A 16848-nucleotide genomic window follows, 5' to 3' on the forward strand; every position below is an offset into this window, starting at 1 on the left:
GTAATCATAAGTTAGAATAAGTATAGTTGGGGTGGGTTTTTTGTACTTTTTTTTATTTTGGGGGCTTGGGTGGGGGTTATGTCGGGGTATATAAGTATAAAAAATATAAATCATTAAAAAAAAAACGTTAAAAAGTATATATTTATTTAGGACATAGGTTAAGTAAGGACATGTGTAGCCCTAGCTTATGTTGTCCTTCTTGTATCTTATCTCTTCAGAAGAGTGAGGGGGACAATGTTTAGAGTGTGGCGTTACATGTGCGAGATTGGTTTAGAATAGGTTAGATAGGTGTAGGTGTAAGTTAAGTTAAGTTAGTTTAGGTTAGTTTAGTGTAGGGTACTTTTTGGGATAGATTTAGGTATGAAGTTTTAAATAATTTTAAATAAATCATCTCTGTATTAGAATATTTTTTCTCTGTGTTGATTGAGTGTCTGGGTGTTCTCGTGTGTGCACTGGCCAAGTAGGAGGAATGGCTTAGGGTTTGCTTCTTGTCTTTATTTCTATGGATTGCCATCACAGGAGCTGTCAGATTGAGTGCTAAATAACATCAACTAGCCAATACTTTTGTCACCCACTGTCCCAGCCATTCACATTATGTATGTATGGAATGTCAACTCTCATTGGTGGGCTCTAGCAGAATTATTGTTGGCAAGTCTGCCAAATTTGGGACTGTGTCCTGTGACACTGACAGGTGCCCATCACTGATTAGATTAGCCTCTTCTATACCACACATATTAGTTGTACTAGAGTTCCCATCTGGGTAAATTACAATAGCCTTGGTTCTTACCCATATATGCCAAATGTCAACTTCCAAGGATTTCTGTTCAACACATGTATTGAAGACTCTGAAAGATGGTTGTAGCTCACAACACAATCATTCACCTTTTTCATCTTAGGATCCCAGTGTGTGGCTTTGTGTCTGACAGTAATTCACTCATGTAATTATGTTCTGTACTCATTGACATGGATTCACGCAGTGCATTAATTTAGCTGAGTTGATGGATTACAGTAAACAAAGAAATGTTACATGTGAACAAGTTGCTTTATTTACAGGTGTAAGAGTATTTTCCAATGCTTTGCAAAGCCCAGATCCCAGACCCCAAGAGAAAACCCTGGCCATTTGTTGTACAGGGGTGAGGGACATGTAATGAGACATGGTTAGGATAAGTGTTCATTAGTGAGGAGATGTCAAAATTGCCAATAGATAAGATTTGAGACACTGACAGTACATAGCAGACAAGCCAACAGTATTTGAGTGAAGAGGGCACATTTCTTGCTGTCACAACAATGGCATGATCTTAAGCATAGAACAAAGAAGTTACTGTCCATGTGGCACAGACTGTTGATATCTGGTGGTTTTCCTTGTAAATGATATTCCTTCCACATCTTCATCCTCCAATGTGTGTGGTGTCTCCTGTGCCATGGGTCGTGCTGTTGTTGAGGTTGAGGGGGCCACACACTCATCAGGGGATAGAAATGTGAAGTCAAAGGTACCAGCAGCTGCCATTTGTGGGAACACATAAGGCATCACTGCAGCAAGGAGGAACTCTTGATTTCTCAACAACACAACAACATCACAGTGGTAGGCAGTCATGTTTTCCCAGAGGAGCCACTTACTGCTGTATGGACTCCAGGGTATTCTGTATAGTGCCCAGCCTGTTGTCTATCATGCTGCCACTTTGGGGAGGCAATTGTTGAAGCCTCTGCCTCATGACGGCAGCTATGTTAGCCAGGGACTGCTGGAGTCTATGTAGTGGGGAGTGGGTGCCTCTAATGGCAGCTGTGTTGTCCTTAAATGGTATAAGGCACCTCTGCACTCCCTCTAGGCTGCCTGCCATGGTCTCCATCCCCATCCGCACCAGTTTGGCCAGCTCTCGCTGGACTCCCAGCACTATCATCTGGAAGGTGATGTCTGGGTCCTCGGAGTCCAGGGTTGTGTCATGACTCACTAGTGCTGTGTGTTGGTAGCTGGGTGCTTCATGTGGAGACCCCGCAAAGCTGTGTGTCCTCCCTGTGACTGGAGGTGGTGTCTGGAGGGACCCTAATACATCCTGGAGTCTCTTCATTGATGGTCGGCAGCTGGGCATCATCCTCTGCAATGAGATAGTGAAATGTCAATCTTGAATTGTGGTGGCTGTTGACATGGTACAGCCTTTACTTGCTACTTGAGGCTCAGTGACATGTTACATGCCCAAGGTTGTACTTGTATGTTATGTGTAGCAATGTACATCACACATGGGGTAAGCTCACAAGCTATTTTGGGGCATATTTAGGAGCCCCTAGCACCACCTGAGAGTCACTTTTTGTGACTCTCCGGTGGGGCAATGCCCTTTGACGGACTTACAACGTAGCGCTATGCGACTTATTATGGCTTAACACCATTTTGTAAAAAAGGGTTCCTTCACATGCAACACATTGTGTGGTAGGGCGTGAACTAGGTGTAGCTGTGGCTGTGCCACAGCAAAAACCACTGCATTTTGACAGTGCCTTTTCGTAAACCAGAATCATTGCTAAAATATGACACCACCCCAGTGGTGGCATTGGCATGGCACAATTAAGTTATATGCCATTTTTTCACCTCATTTTTCAATTTTTCTACGTGTGGTGCATTTTGCTACACATATAGACAGAACTAATGGCCTTTTAAGAATGTTTTTTGTGCATAAAGGTGTTCCTTTTTGCACAAAAACAATCTCCTCTTCAACTGAGCCAACCTTGCACTATAGGTCAAGGGTTGCTGCACTGGTCCACGTCAGCAAATTTATCCCGGCACAGGGAGTAACACAGGGGTGACGTGTGTTCTAGTAAATACTGGGCAATGGTGAATTTTGAAACTGATGGTGCGCAACGCTGCCAAATTTGGGGAAGTATGGCACACAATCATTTCCTATTACATCTGGCCCTTTTTGCTTTGATCCCACATCACCTACCTCCTTGCAGGATCCTTGTCCCTGCCACTGACACCATGGTTGCATGTGATTAGCCTTCCTATTCACCATGGTGGACATTGCCACAGTAGTGTAATGTGTGCTGTCACTCTTTTGGTGTTTTGATGCATTGGCACCATGAATGAAGGATTTAGTGCAGCATAGCACAGGTAGGTCCATTGCATACAATGCTTTTTTTACATTCTCATCTGTCTGTAGCAGGTCCCAATCATATGCTAATCGGAAAGGACAGTGCAACAATTATAGATTGTCCTGCCCTAAACTTAGAACATTTCCTTGAACACAACATATTGGCAACAGCATGTGTTGGTGTAAGGATGTTGAATGTGGATCAATGCATGCATTTTGTTACTTTGTAGATGTGGTACAAGGGGAATATGCAGCTTGTTTCCACAAGGGTTACTATTTGAATGATGATACAGTTGCATTACAGGCTAGTGACATTGTGCCGGTACTACAACATTGATGCTTTGAGTGCTAGTTCGTATGCATGTTGATTGTACCATTAAAGAGTACACCAACAATTCACACAACACACTATGGGGGTCATTCTGACCTCGGCGGTAAAAGCCGCTTACCGCCGGTCAGAAGACCGCCACAATACCGCCGCGGCCGCGGTTAGCCGCTACGGACATTCTGACCAACAACTGCCAAACCTCCAAAAATCCGACGTCCATTGCAGTCCGCCACATCAGCGGCCAGTGGTAAACTGGAGATGACCAAACCTCCACCGCCACGCCAACAGAAATACGCCCATGCCATTACGACCAACAAATCCACGCGGCGGTCTTTCAAACGCGGTAGTCTATTGGCGGTACACACCGCCGCGGTCAAAATACACACACCTTTACAAAACACTACCACATTGGACAATTTGAAATACACACACCTGATACACATACACACACCACTCCCACACATCCAATACAATATAAAACACACACCCACATCACCCACAAACCCCTACAACCAAAAATCAGAGACGAAGGAGAGAGAGACACATCAGAGAATAGAGAGCCAGACACACAGAGGCACACTACAACATCACACACACCACATAGTAGCACAAAGCACCACACACCAACACACTCATCAACACATACACCACCCCACACCTCATCCACACCACCCCATGGCACCACAAAGACACCCACGCTTTACGGACCAAGAACTCAGGGTGATGGTGGAGGAAATCATAAGAGTCGAACCCCAGCTCTTCGGCTCACAGGTGCAGCACACCACTATAGCAAGGAAGGCGGAGCTATGGCAGCGGATCGTGGACAGGGTCAACGCGGTGGGACAGCATCCCAGAAATAGGGACGACACCCGCAAACGATGGAACGACCTACGGGGGAAGGTGCGCTCGATGGTGTTGTGACACAACATCGCGGTGCAGAAGACAGGCGGAGGACCCCCACCCACCCCACCAGAATTCACAGCATGGGAGCAAGAAGTATTAAACATCCTGCATCCTGAGGGCCTCGCTGGAGTACCCGGAGGAATGGACTCTGGTAAGTCCTATCTCAAATACCTCATCCACCCCAACCCACCAGCATGCCAACCCACACCCCCACCCTCACCCCCAACCCCCCAGCACACATCATCCCTGAGAATGTTTCCCTAGCACAACCCACCCAACCCATCACCAACCCATGCATGCCACCACAAACAATGGACACCCATTACCTAAGCATGACCACTGCACATAGCCATCCCCCCCACAAACCACCCTCACAACACCACCCACAAGGGAATGCCTGCACTGGGGGACAAGGGCACCCATAAATCGCACGCAATTCCACACACAGAAACAATAACCATACTCTCTCACCCCATGCAGGACCCGAACGCCAACACACCGGTCAGGAGGGTCCTCAAATGTCCATCCCACCCCCGGAACAGGCCCCAGTGATGACAGCAGCTCTGTCGACCTGGAAGCTGATGACCAGCCCGGACCATCGGGGACCTCTGGGCAGTGGGTTCCCCAAACACAGACACAGGCCACAGCAGACCCAAACCCCCCTGGGAACACCAGCACAGCTCCCACCCAGCGGGCCCATGCCTCTGTCTCTAGGACAGGTCAAGCAGCGGTGTGTCTGCCACTACAGGGCACCCAGGGTAACTCACCACCCCAACAACAACAGGGACCTGGGGGCAGTGGTAGTGGGCACACCGTCCAGGGGACAGAGGCCCAGGCAAACAGGGCAACTCGGAGGGCTGCCGTGCGACAGGGGGGGGGAGGAGAGGCCCAGGGAACCCACTCTCCAAGAGGCCCTCACTACCATCATGGGAGCATACCACCACTCCCAAGAGACGATGGCGACGGTACTGGCCAGGTTCACAGAGATACAGGCACAGCAGGAAGAACGCTACATGGGGTTCAGCAACCAACTCACCACCATCGCTACCGCCATGGGGACCATGGTCCAGGCCCTCAACAGGATAGAAGAAACGTTGCGGGACCAGGTGGCACCACACAGGGCCACTGTCACTAGCCAGGAACAGCCTACCACCTCCGCCGGCGCTAGTGGACAGGAGGCCCACACACAACGACAGGCCACAAGAACCCCACCTCCTGCTGAAGAACAACCACCCCGCAAGAGGAGCCTAAGACCAAAAAAAAAAACAGAGTAGCATGCCAAGACCACCGCCAGCATGAGATACCCCCAGAAGTCATCCCACTGTCCCACATTGCCACCCTGTCCAAACTCAAACAGCCCCTGCTCCATCCTTCCACAGGCATATGGACAATACACCTGTCAGACTGAGAACTGGACTCTGCCATGGACGTTACTCCACCCCCACCCATCACCGTATTAATATAATGTACCATTATCTAATCACACAAAATAAATCAATTATTGCACAGAAAACCGTTTGGAGTCATGCTGTATTCTCAAAAAATTGTACAACACATAACAGTTTACAATATGTGATGTCAGTTAGTGATGACAACATACCAATGTCAATACGCTGTAGTACATGGCCAAACCAAGCAGAAGTCAGGCTATGAGTCATTTAGCACTGAGAAGGGAAGGGAAAAAGAATATGTTATTTAAAAGAGCTGGGGGGAAATACATAAATTTGAGATGCATGAGGCTCAAAGTAAATGGGAAATGGCGTGGCTGAACCTTACCTGTGTGCTACTGAAAATACTGTTGTATGACAGCTTCCCTGTTGTCTATTTCCTCCCCGTCGTCTTCCTCCTCTTCACTCTCCACAGGCTCCACGGCTTCTACGACACCACCATCTGGACCATCCTCCTGCAGGAAAGGCACCTGGCGTCGCAAAGCCAGGTTGTGAAGCATACAGCAGGCCACGATGATCTGGCACACCTTCTTTGGTGAGTACATTAGGGATCCACCTGTCATATGCATGCACCTAAACCTAGCCTTCAGGAGGCCGAAGGTCCTATCTATGACCCTCCTCGTACGGCCATGGGCCTCATTGTACCGTTCCTCTGCCCTGGTCTTGGGATTCCTCACTGGGGTCAATAGCCACGGCAGGTTGGGGTAACCAGAGTCACCTATTAGCCACACACGCTGTCTCTGTAGCTGTTCCATCACATAGGGGACGCTGCTATTACGCAGAACATACGCGTCATGCACTGACCCAAGGAACTTGGCATTAACATGGGAGATGTACTGGTCTGCCAAACAGACAACCTGCACATTCATAGAATGGTAATTTTTCCTATTTCTGTACACCTGCTCATCGTCATTTGGGGGTACTAATGCCACATGGGTCCCATCAATGGCGCCAATGATGTTGGGGATATGTCCAAGGGCATAGAACTCACCCTTCACTGTAGGCAAATCACCCTCCTCTGGGAATATGATGTAGCTCCTCATGAGTTTCATCAGGGCAGACAACACTCTGGACAGAATCTTTGAAAACATAGGGTGAGACATTCCAGATGAGCATTAGCATCATCAGGCGGAGGAGAATTGGCGTCGGAGCACGAGGGAGCTGCAGGTCACCAGGCCCCGGTGGGCACTGACACAGACACCGAGGGCACCAGTGATCCGGAGGGCGAGGGGAGCACCACAACGGGGGCAGGTGGAGACACCAGCGACACGGACACGTCCTCGTTTGGGAGCTCCCTAGCGGGGGCGGCAACATCTGTGCCCCCCGCAACAACAGGTACAGCCGCCACCCAGCGCACCAGCACCGCCCTCCCAGCAGCCCCTCAGTCTTCGCTCCGTGCCCGTTCGCCCAGGAAGGCGCGCGTCTCCTTCGCCCCAGGCACCTCAGCCCCTGCCTCTGTTACCCCTGCTGCCCTCAGTGCGGAGCTCATTGACCTCGTGAGGACGCTCATTGTTGGCCAGGCTACCCTTTTGAATGCCATCCAGGGGGTGCAAAGGGAGGTGCAACAGAGCAATGCCTACCTGGAGGGCATTCATTCGGGTCAGGCTGCCCATCAACGAGCGTTCACTTCTCTGGCCTCAGCACTGACGGCAGCCATTGTCCCTGTCTCCAGTCTCCCTCTTCTAACTGCCTCCAGCCTTTCTCTGTCTCCTGTTCCTCAGCCTATCCCATCCACACCATCAGACCAGCCTGCACACACCTCAACACCCAAGGCCAGCTCATCCAAACATAAGCACCACAGAACACACAAGCATTCACCCAAGCAACACCCAGATGCAGACATACCAACAGTCACTACCACCTCTGTGTCCCCCTCCTCCTCGTCTCCCTCCTCCCTCCCTGTGACGTCTACACTCACACCTGCATGCACACCAACATCAGCCAGTTCTTCCATCACCAGCACACCCTCCACTACAGTCCTCACACGTGCAGTCACCACCCCCACTGCCATGTACACGTCCCCTGTGTCCTCTCCCATTGTGTCTGTCACCCCCTCTTCCAAGACACATAAACGCAGGCAGACACCCAAACAACAGCCAACCACCTCACGACAGCCTACGTCCCAGTCACCTGCACCCAAGGACAGCACACCTGACTCTCCTACAACCACATCCTCTTCCTCCACTTCTATCTCCACTACTCCTACCCTTTACCTTGGTCCAAATAAATATTACCTCTCCAATCTTAACCTCTTTCCCTCCCCTGACCCACCCCCTCCATCTGGGAAAAGTCCCAAAGGCACCTCAGCCACCACCAGCCCAGCTTCTAAGGTACAAGTGGTGCATGGAATATGGAGTCCACCCTTTGGCGGCAGTGACACTTCACTGAGCAGCAAGGGGACTGGCAGCCCCCCCAGGCAAGAGGACCCGGAAAGTGAAGGGCCGCCGTGAGCGGACTGAGACGGCTGCCCCCAAGGAGGTGACTCCAGCCACTTCACCTGCCACAACAGCCAGGGGAGGCAAGGGCCCGAGAGCCCCATCTAAGGAGCGGAAGGGCAGCAGGGCGGAGAGGCCAGCCAGCAGGAGCGTGGAGCAGGAGGGCCCCACACGCCCCATCCCGGCTGCAAGGGACGACACCAAAGGGCCCAGGACTCTGTCTCCGAAAGGGCCTGACACTGCACGTTCGGAGGGCGAGTGAGCAGGTTGTCCAGGCCAGGTCTGACTCCCTACACTGACTGGAAGAGCACCGCTGAACAGGGCCCCGCCGTGCAGAAGAGCACCGCTGAACAGGGCCCCGCCATGAAGACAAGCACCGCTGAACAGGGCCCCGCCATGAAGACAAGCACCGCTGAACAGGGCCCCGCCATGAAGACAAGCACCGCTGAACAGGGCCCCGCCGTGAAGACACGCACCGCTGAACAGGGCCCCGCCGTGCAGAAGAGCACCGCTGAACAGGGCCCCGCCATGAAGACAAGCACCGCTAAACAGGGCCCCGCCGTGAAGACAAGCACTGCTGAACAGGGCCCGCCGTGCAGAAGAGCACCGCTGAACAGGGCCCCGCCGTCTCAAGCACCGCTCCGCTGGGCCCTTCATCTCAAGCACCGCTCCGCTGGGCCCTTCATCTCAAGCACCGCTCCGCTGGGCCCTGCCGTCTCAAGCACCGCTCCGCTGGGCCCTTCATCTCAAGCACCGCTCCGCTGGGCCCTTCCTGTCAAGCACTGTTCACGGTTCACTGTGCCCACCATGCATCCTCCTTGTCCAGTGGGGACATTTATCCACCTGATGGACTGTGGCTTTGCACACCCCAGGATGGCACAGTGGGCAAGCCACCCACTGTAGAGACTTTGAGAGACTGTGGCTTTGCACTCCCCAGGATGGCACAGTGGGCAATCCACCCACTGTAGAGACTTTGAGAGACTGTGGCTTTGCACTCCCCAGGATGGCACAGTGGGCAAGCCACCCACTGTAGAGACTTTGAGCGACTGTGGCTTTGCACTCCCCAGGATGGCACAGTGGGCAATCCACCCACTGTAGAGACTTTGAGAGACTGTGGCTTTGCACTCCCCAGGATGGCACAGTGGGCAAGCCACCCACTGTAAAGACTTTGAGAGACTGTGGCTTTGCACTCCCCAGGATGGCACAGTGGGCAAGCCACCCACTGTAGAGACTTTGAGAGACTGTGGCTTTGCACTCCCCAGGATGGCACAGTGGGCAAGCCACCCACTGTAGAGACTTTGAGAGACTGTGGCTTTGCACTCCCCAGGATATGGCAGTGGGCATGGTGGCCCCTTCATGGATCTGGCGTCGTGGACTCATGTGGCTGTGGTGCCCCCCCCCTTCCCTTCCCCCTGAGGTGCCTGTAGTTTTGTCACCAGATGCCCCTGCAGTGTTCTCTCCAAAGGACTCAGGTCTCCTGTGTGGGCTTTGCCCTTGTTTCGCTACACTTTGGCCCACGGACATGATGAATTCGTAAGATGTGCAGGACTACTTGCTTCAGTTATCCACTGCTGTGTAAATAATTTGTTTATATGTAAAAGATTTTGATGGTTGAAAAATACTTTTCAGAGACTATTTTGTACATAAATATTTATTCTCCATTTGGTTATGTCATTGTATTTTTTACGGGTGTTTGGGTGGTGTCACTGTGACTTGTTGCTCTGCATTGGTGTGTACATCTTGGAGGGGGGTGGGGGTCGCATATGTGTGTGCCCGTAACCTTTCGTCCTCCCCCCTCCCCTGTGTCGTAGGTGCAGTACTCACCGTTGTCGTCTGCGCCGGAGTTCGTACTCGTGGTAGATGAGCAGGTAGAGGAGAGCAGGTATGATGTTCAATTCGGGTTCCATGCTGTCCTCCGTCCTCGTGGAGTGCGTAGAGGTGAGCGTTTTCCCGTTCGTAGTCTGTTTCCGCCGTGTTTTTATCGGCGGGGCTCCCGCCCCGGAAAAGGTGTCGGATTGGTGAGTTGTGATAGGGTGGGCGGTACATTGTCTGCCGCCTGCCTGTTGGCGGTGACCGCCGCGCTGTTTGTTTGTCCCGCCGTGGCGGTCGGAGTGTTAAAGTGGCGGTCTCTGTTGGCGGTTCCCGCCAGGGTCAGAATTCCATTTTTTGGACCGCCAGCCTGTTGGCGGGTTGGCCGCCGCTTTATCACCGACCGCCAGGGTTGGAATCACCCCCTATATCTTGTCAGATGGTGAGATTGCAGCTACCTGTACAGCTGCACACAAGAAGTTCACAGACATGTCCTATTTGTTGTATGTGTTTAATTTGTGGTCATTCCCAAATGGCGCATGGAGTTGTTTGAGGTTTTTTGTTGGTTCACCCTGTACAGTTTGCGTTTGACAGGTTGCACATTTTAGAGCTGATTTTTTTCTCAAGTGCACAGCTCAGTGCAGAAGCAATATGTGTTGCACGACACTGCAGGATTTTAGAAAAACTCAGGGATGTGTATGTTTACTGGAATACGGTACACCCCTGCAATTCCCCCTACACCTGCGCAGATTTGTTCTCCATGCACCAATGCAAGCATTGTTGCAGTATGATGAAAGGGTGCCTGCATTGAGGGGATAGATTGTGTATGTGCATGGAGGTATTCCTTCCTCCACCTGTACAAGCTATTTTTGCTAAAGTAGCATTTCAAGGGGGCAATGAGACAAGGAGGAAGGGAAGCATTTTGCCCTGTTACGCCATCCTGACTCCACCCCTGGGGTGGTATTAACATCAGTCCCAGTCTCTGATGTACAAGTTGTGTTGGATCGAGGCTATGACAATATGCAATGGGTGTTGTCATGCCAGTGCCTCAGCCACACTAATTGCATGTCCCTTGCAGGCAATGTGGTGGATATTTACATGTTTGGAATATAGCCATACTGAGTGGCTTCAGTCCATGTTGTGTATATGTCGGATTACATTGCACAAACAGAGTGTCAGTACAAGTGTGGCTTGGTTGGCAATGAGGCATTTTGATTCAGGGCCTTTGTGTCCTGATGCAACTCTTTAGCATGCTTTGAATGTGTCCTATGTGACTCTCCCTTCTGCAATTTGTGAAACTCTAGATAGTCCCCTCCCCACCAACTTACCCTGCATTTGTTGTACTTCTTAGCGGTCAGTACTGTCCTGTTCTGCGATTCCATTGACCAGCTTCTATGGGATGATCTCTGCAACCATCTTCTCCAGCTCATCCCAGTCCTCCTGTGGTGCAGGACGTCCTCCTCCAGTCTGCAGTGCTGCCTTTTGGTTCCTAGACAGTTTCTTCTTAATCCGGCGCTCGCAATCGTGTCAGCACTTCTTGCAGTCAGTGACAATCCTCCTCGCCTCTGCCACGCTGTTGACTTTCTTTACTATTGCCTGCCCTATGGCATCTCTCTTAACGACTGGCAACCTGCAGGTGATGAAGAGCTGGTGTTGGTGCTCCATCACCTCTCTGACCAGGATGTCATGATCCTCCTCACTGAAGCAAAACTTCCGCTTCGTCTTCTCCTTCTCTGGGGACTTTGCTGGACCCTCCTGGCTGGTACCTGGGTGATTGGTGTCTCCCTGGGGTCTCTACTGGCCTGCATTCTCCATCTTATCTTTCTAATTGTTTTTTTCCTGCTTGTGCATTTTTTTTTCCGCAATTGTGCTTAAATATGGAGCTATCCTGTTTTACGTCCAAAATATGTGCAGCAAAACAGTCTAGTGCCACTTCTGCAGCATTAGCGTAATTTGTTCTTACAGCATGTTGCAATAGTCAGTGTAATTTTTTTATGCTACCCATTCCTTAGCCCCTTGTGTGTCATTTTTTAAATATGGAGCACAGATGGTGCTGGGAGTGACTATAGCTTGTGTTAAAAATGTTGACTCACAACTGGGCTAGCGCAGTTGCATGCCATTTTTCATAAATATGGGCCAGAGTTCTTACAGGCAGTGCTTGGATGACAGTTCTTTCTGAAATGTCCTTTATGAATACGCCTTCAATCTGTACTTCATATATCATGTCCTAGACATTGTTTACAAAAATATCGTTCTGTTGAACTTAATATTAGAAACTGCACAACTAGCAGCATGATATTTTTCAATCACTAATTAAGGCACAATATTTATGTGAGACAATATTTTTTCTAACAGTATTATGACATTCAACTGATTGTCCTCTGCTCATGTGTCTCTTGTTCACATCAGTGTCCTCTCCTCGCTTACATTTTCTGATGTCAATTAATGCTCAATCATAACTTTCTTTTTGCTACTAACTCACAATACTGCCTAGTTGTCCTGTGTTTTTACTGGCCACACCAACACTCCTAAATTGAGCAACCAATCCATGTGGGTAAGGTGCTGCACCTCGTTCTGGAGAAGAAGAGTGTCTGTCAGGCTCAGCAAAAGTCAGCCCTCCAGACACAGTTCTTGTTCAGGTCAGGCAGCCAGGAGCTAGACATGTTCTAAAGATACTAGGGCCTGGCTACCTGAGCTTTACTTTGCCAGACTGAGGATTTCACAACCCTGTGGGGTGCGACTTCCTCAACCTGGCAAATGTGTCCCATGACCCACCCCCTCATGATGAGAGGGTGCGTCACTGATTTCCTCCAACCTGGATGAGTCAGTTTTGAGCCAAGAAGTGCCATTGGACAAATTTCAATCAGTGACACCTTGCCACAGAGTGGGATGTGGTCAGCAGTCTCGCTGACCCTATCCCGCTCTGTGAAAAGTAAGGGACTGCTGCCTCCCCTCATTTTCTGATCTAAGGTCATTCAGTGAGAGAAGGGCACAATCCCAATCATCCTGGAACTTTCATTGTTTTCCTCTCTGGGTGCTGCAGGATAGGTATGTTTTATGTTTCTGAATGTGTTGTGCGTGTTTGTGTGCATGGATAATTGTATGAATTTGTCTGTGAATGTTGAACGTGGTGTTTGTATGTGCGTTGGTGAATGCATAGGGGTGAGTGAGTGTGTATGTGTGTGCATGGTATCTATCAAATTCACCAACCGCCACTGAAAAGCAATGAACCCATGAGATAGCTTCCCCTTTGACAATTTTATCAGTTGACTTGGGCGAAGCAGATGGTGATCCAGGGGACTACTTCTTGTTTACCCCAGTTTCTTCTTAAAAAATAAATGTTTATTTTTCTAAAAACGCTACCTGTTCAAATCATCTCTCTTCCCAAGGTGGTGATTATATTAATAATCTTTACAAAATAATTTCATATAACAATATTAAAGCATCAATTGCTTTTAATAAATTCTCCAAGTTGAGGAAAAATCCGTAGTGAATTGGGAATTTGCATTAGGGCACATGTCATGGGAAATTGCATTGCTATTTAAAACAATCAGTCATTATGCAAACTGAACATCACTGGTTTGTGAATGGTGATAGTTATTTGGGCCCTACATTCACAGCTTTTTCTCTCTATGCAACAATACACGACCCCTGCATAATAATGCCATGTATATATATCAAAGCATCAGCTGCATAATTTTAAATGAAAAATAAATAGTTTATCAGAGGGAAAGAGAAGAGTGTCATATTGGCCAGGATACTCAAAGTTTGGTTTTAGGGAGACAGGGAAATGTGCAGTAAAAATGGAAACATGTCTGTCTTCTAAATCTATAGGTCTCTAGTTCATAAAAAAACAATTGAATCTGTAAGGGATGTATTGCTTTGGTATCAGCGGCTACTTACCTTTGTAATAATATTAACTAAAGCCAAGTAGCAATCAGAATATGTCAAAACTCCACCATGTCCAAAGGATACAGAACATCAGACACTGAAGTTAGGCCGAGCTGCATCTGAAGTCGGTGACAGAGAGCACAGCCCACCTCATAAGAATAGAGAAACCTATATCCACACTGTTACCAAAGTACATTGCTGTGGGCCGAGTGAAAATTGAGAAATCCAGTGAACCAGACAGAATCCGCAGTTACTCACAGCCCCACTTGTCTGGCACTCTTTTATTGTCAGGCATCAGACACATCAGCTATTGGTCTCCCATGGGACCTGAATCACAAGCTGTAAATGACAGAGTAGGCAGGTGTGGATCATTAAATGTTAGTGGTTTAATTGAATTTGTTTTCTTTCAGCCTAAAAGATGTCTAAAATGCAGCACAGAATTGGACAAACATTGTCAGTGTACTTTGAAGACTTTGAACAAATAATACCTATGCTTTTTCTGAAGAATAGTTGTTGGCTGTCAATGAAGTCTGTTAGCTATCTAAGGTTCCAGCATTGTGTGGTTCACAAAGAACATCAAACTATTAGGAGAGCAAACTGCTTGTTTGTTGGACTCTGCTTCCCAGGTGTCTTGGGGAGGTTTGCTTCAAGGGACAGAAACAGTTAATATGTGTGCTGCACTTAGAATTGAATTCAGCATAAAAGCATCTAGCTTAACTTAATAAGACCATCTTGAACAGCTTCAGAGAACAACTGAATAATATGTTGTGTGTGAGACAGAAGCAAACTAAATGATTTGTTTGTAGTGTAATAATATACGAAGAGTAGAAGCGAGATTAGCAATCCTGGGACACTATCACTTAGGGTGCTCTTTCTTGTTTGCATCACAATTCCCCAATAAATGTGTGACCTGTTATAGTGAATGTGCTGTCCCCAGGGCAGTGTTGAACTGCTGCTGCCTTGTGGACAGTATATTCAAGTGAAATACAGAGCAACTTCTTCAAAGCCACTCTGTGTTCCGTGTTCCACTGCACAGGTGACAACCTGCCTCCAATTTAAAGAGGGGTTAGCAATACATTTGCAGGCAGGTACAGTGATTAACAGCCCCCAACTACAAGGGAACTTAGAGGATTCACAGGTCCCCCTTTTCCCTGCAGAGGGCTGCCATCAGCAGCCACACTGACAGTGCAACACCTTTTTGTGGTACACCTTCAGTGCACATTTGGACAGTTTCTTTGCCTTTGCACCTGTATCCGTCATAAAGTGTGGGTACAGAAGTAAAAGGATCCCCTAATTTGCATGGGGCCACAATCACAAGCAAGTAAGAGAACTCCATTTTGTAATAGTGATGGTGATACATGTGCACCAGCGCTGTCTGTAGTATAGAAAGGGCTGCACAAGTGTCTGCAGCTCCTTCTATGATTCTGAAGTGCCCAGGGGCCTCTAAAAGTGGGCATTTACTTTCTGTAAAACTGCCCCAGGTTCATTTACTGTTCAGCCTGCAACATGTGTGGCTTACTGCAGAGCCTGCTGTATGTGATTGAGAGCTGCAGATTACACATCTATGCACTGATTGTGGAAGTTATCCTCATTCATGTAACCAAAGCCCAAAGCCTCATTAAACACACCTGCATCATAGTCTGGTACAATTAATGACCAATACTGTAATTCCATGTTGCAGTGGAGCTAATTACCTTGTTAGTTTGATTTGGTTCTAAAGACTAGTTTAAATATGCAGGGCTAAGGTGTATTGTCAGGTTCACATCTGTGCAAAGTGTTAACTTCTTTCACATCTCATTCCCCTACCCTCACTTTTGAGTCTTGTGGTATTATTCTTTAGTTATAGTAATGACAATCAAAAGAGGATGTGTGTCCATACTCCCTATTACAAACAAAATAAAATGTCCTTTGTGCCAACACAGATGTTGAGTCCAAACCCTTTGATACAAAGGGACGCATAGTGATGTAATTAATGATGTAATTTCAGATGTCATCAGTGATGTAATTAATGATTTCTCAGAACATGCCATGTGGGAAGTGAGGCAGTAAGTATTGCTCTGCAAGTGCACAAAGTATTATTACTTCAGTTAACTATAACCATGAAAGTAATTTAGGGTTTGACAAGGGGCGATTGCTTTAGCTCTGTGTATGAGATAGCACTAATAAGTCTGTTTTGGCTGTTATTGGACTGTCAGCTACTTTTTCTTTGAATCATCTGTGTGTAAGCGGGCAAAGACATCTGCTTTCCCATTATTTTCCTGAGGCAAAGTTTATGACAAAGTTATAATCCACAAACAATATAATAATCTCAACTGCTTTGGTGTCAGTGTGCCAATTTTATGATCATGTACAAGGTAACCAAAAGATGTGCCCATAACAAGCAGTGTCAACACTAATTCATTACCAATAGTTATTTGTCCATAACATTATGTATTTGAGATCCGTTGTTGTGAATAAAACACAACAGAATATAACTGTACTGTGATATTTCCATATTGCAAGAGAACCCTACCCAAGACCTGAGCTGATGCATCAGCCTCAACATAAAATGGTTTGTTTGGAGGAGCATAGGAGGTGAACACTGTCCTAAGAAAGCACTGTCTTCAGTGAATTTAAATTTGCCTCTTTTTTTGTGTGCCTTTGCCCTGAATTTCCCATGTTCTCACTGTCAGTCAGTCAAAGATCTTTATTTGGCAATTGCCATAAACGTACAGATAAAATCACATGTCCAAGTGAGCAGGCAACAGAATAAAGAACAAATTAAAACACAGCTCAAAAGATCATATCATACATAGATTACAAAAAGAGCACAAAATAGTCTAATCCAAATTCCTCTTTCACAGATATTCCAATAATTCTTATCAAAACATTTACTAGTATCATAAAATATAATACCAAAGATTTAAAATACCCTAAAATATAATACAAATCCTTATTCCACATAGAATAAGACTATC

This window comes from Pleurodeles waltl, chromosome 7 (assembly GCF_031143425.1).
Source record: "Pleurodeles waltl isolate 20211129_DDA chromosome 7, aPleWal1.hap1.20221129, whole genome shotgun sequence".
Taxonomy (NCBI): Eukaryota; Metazoa; Chordata; class Amphibia; order Caudata; family Salamandridae; genus Pleurodeles; species Pleurodeles waltl.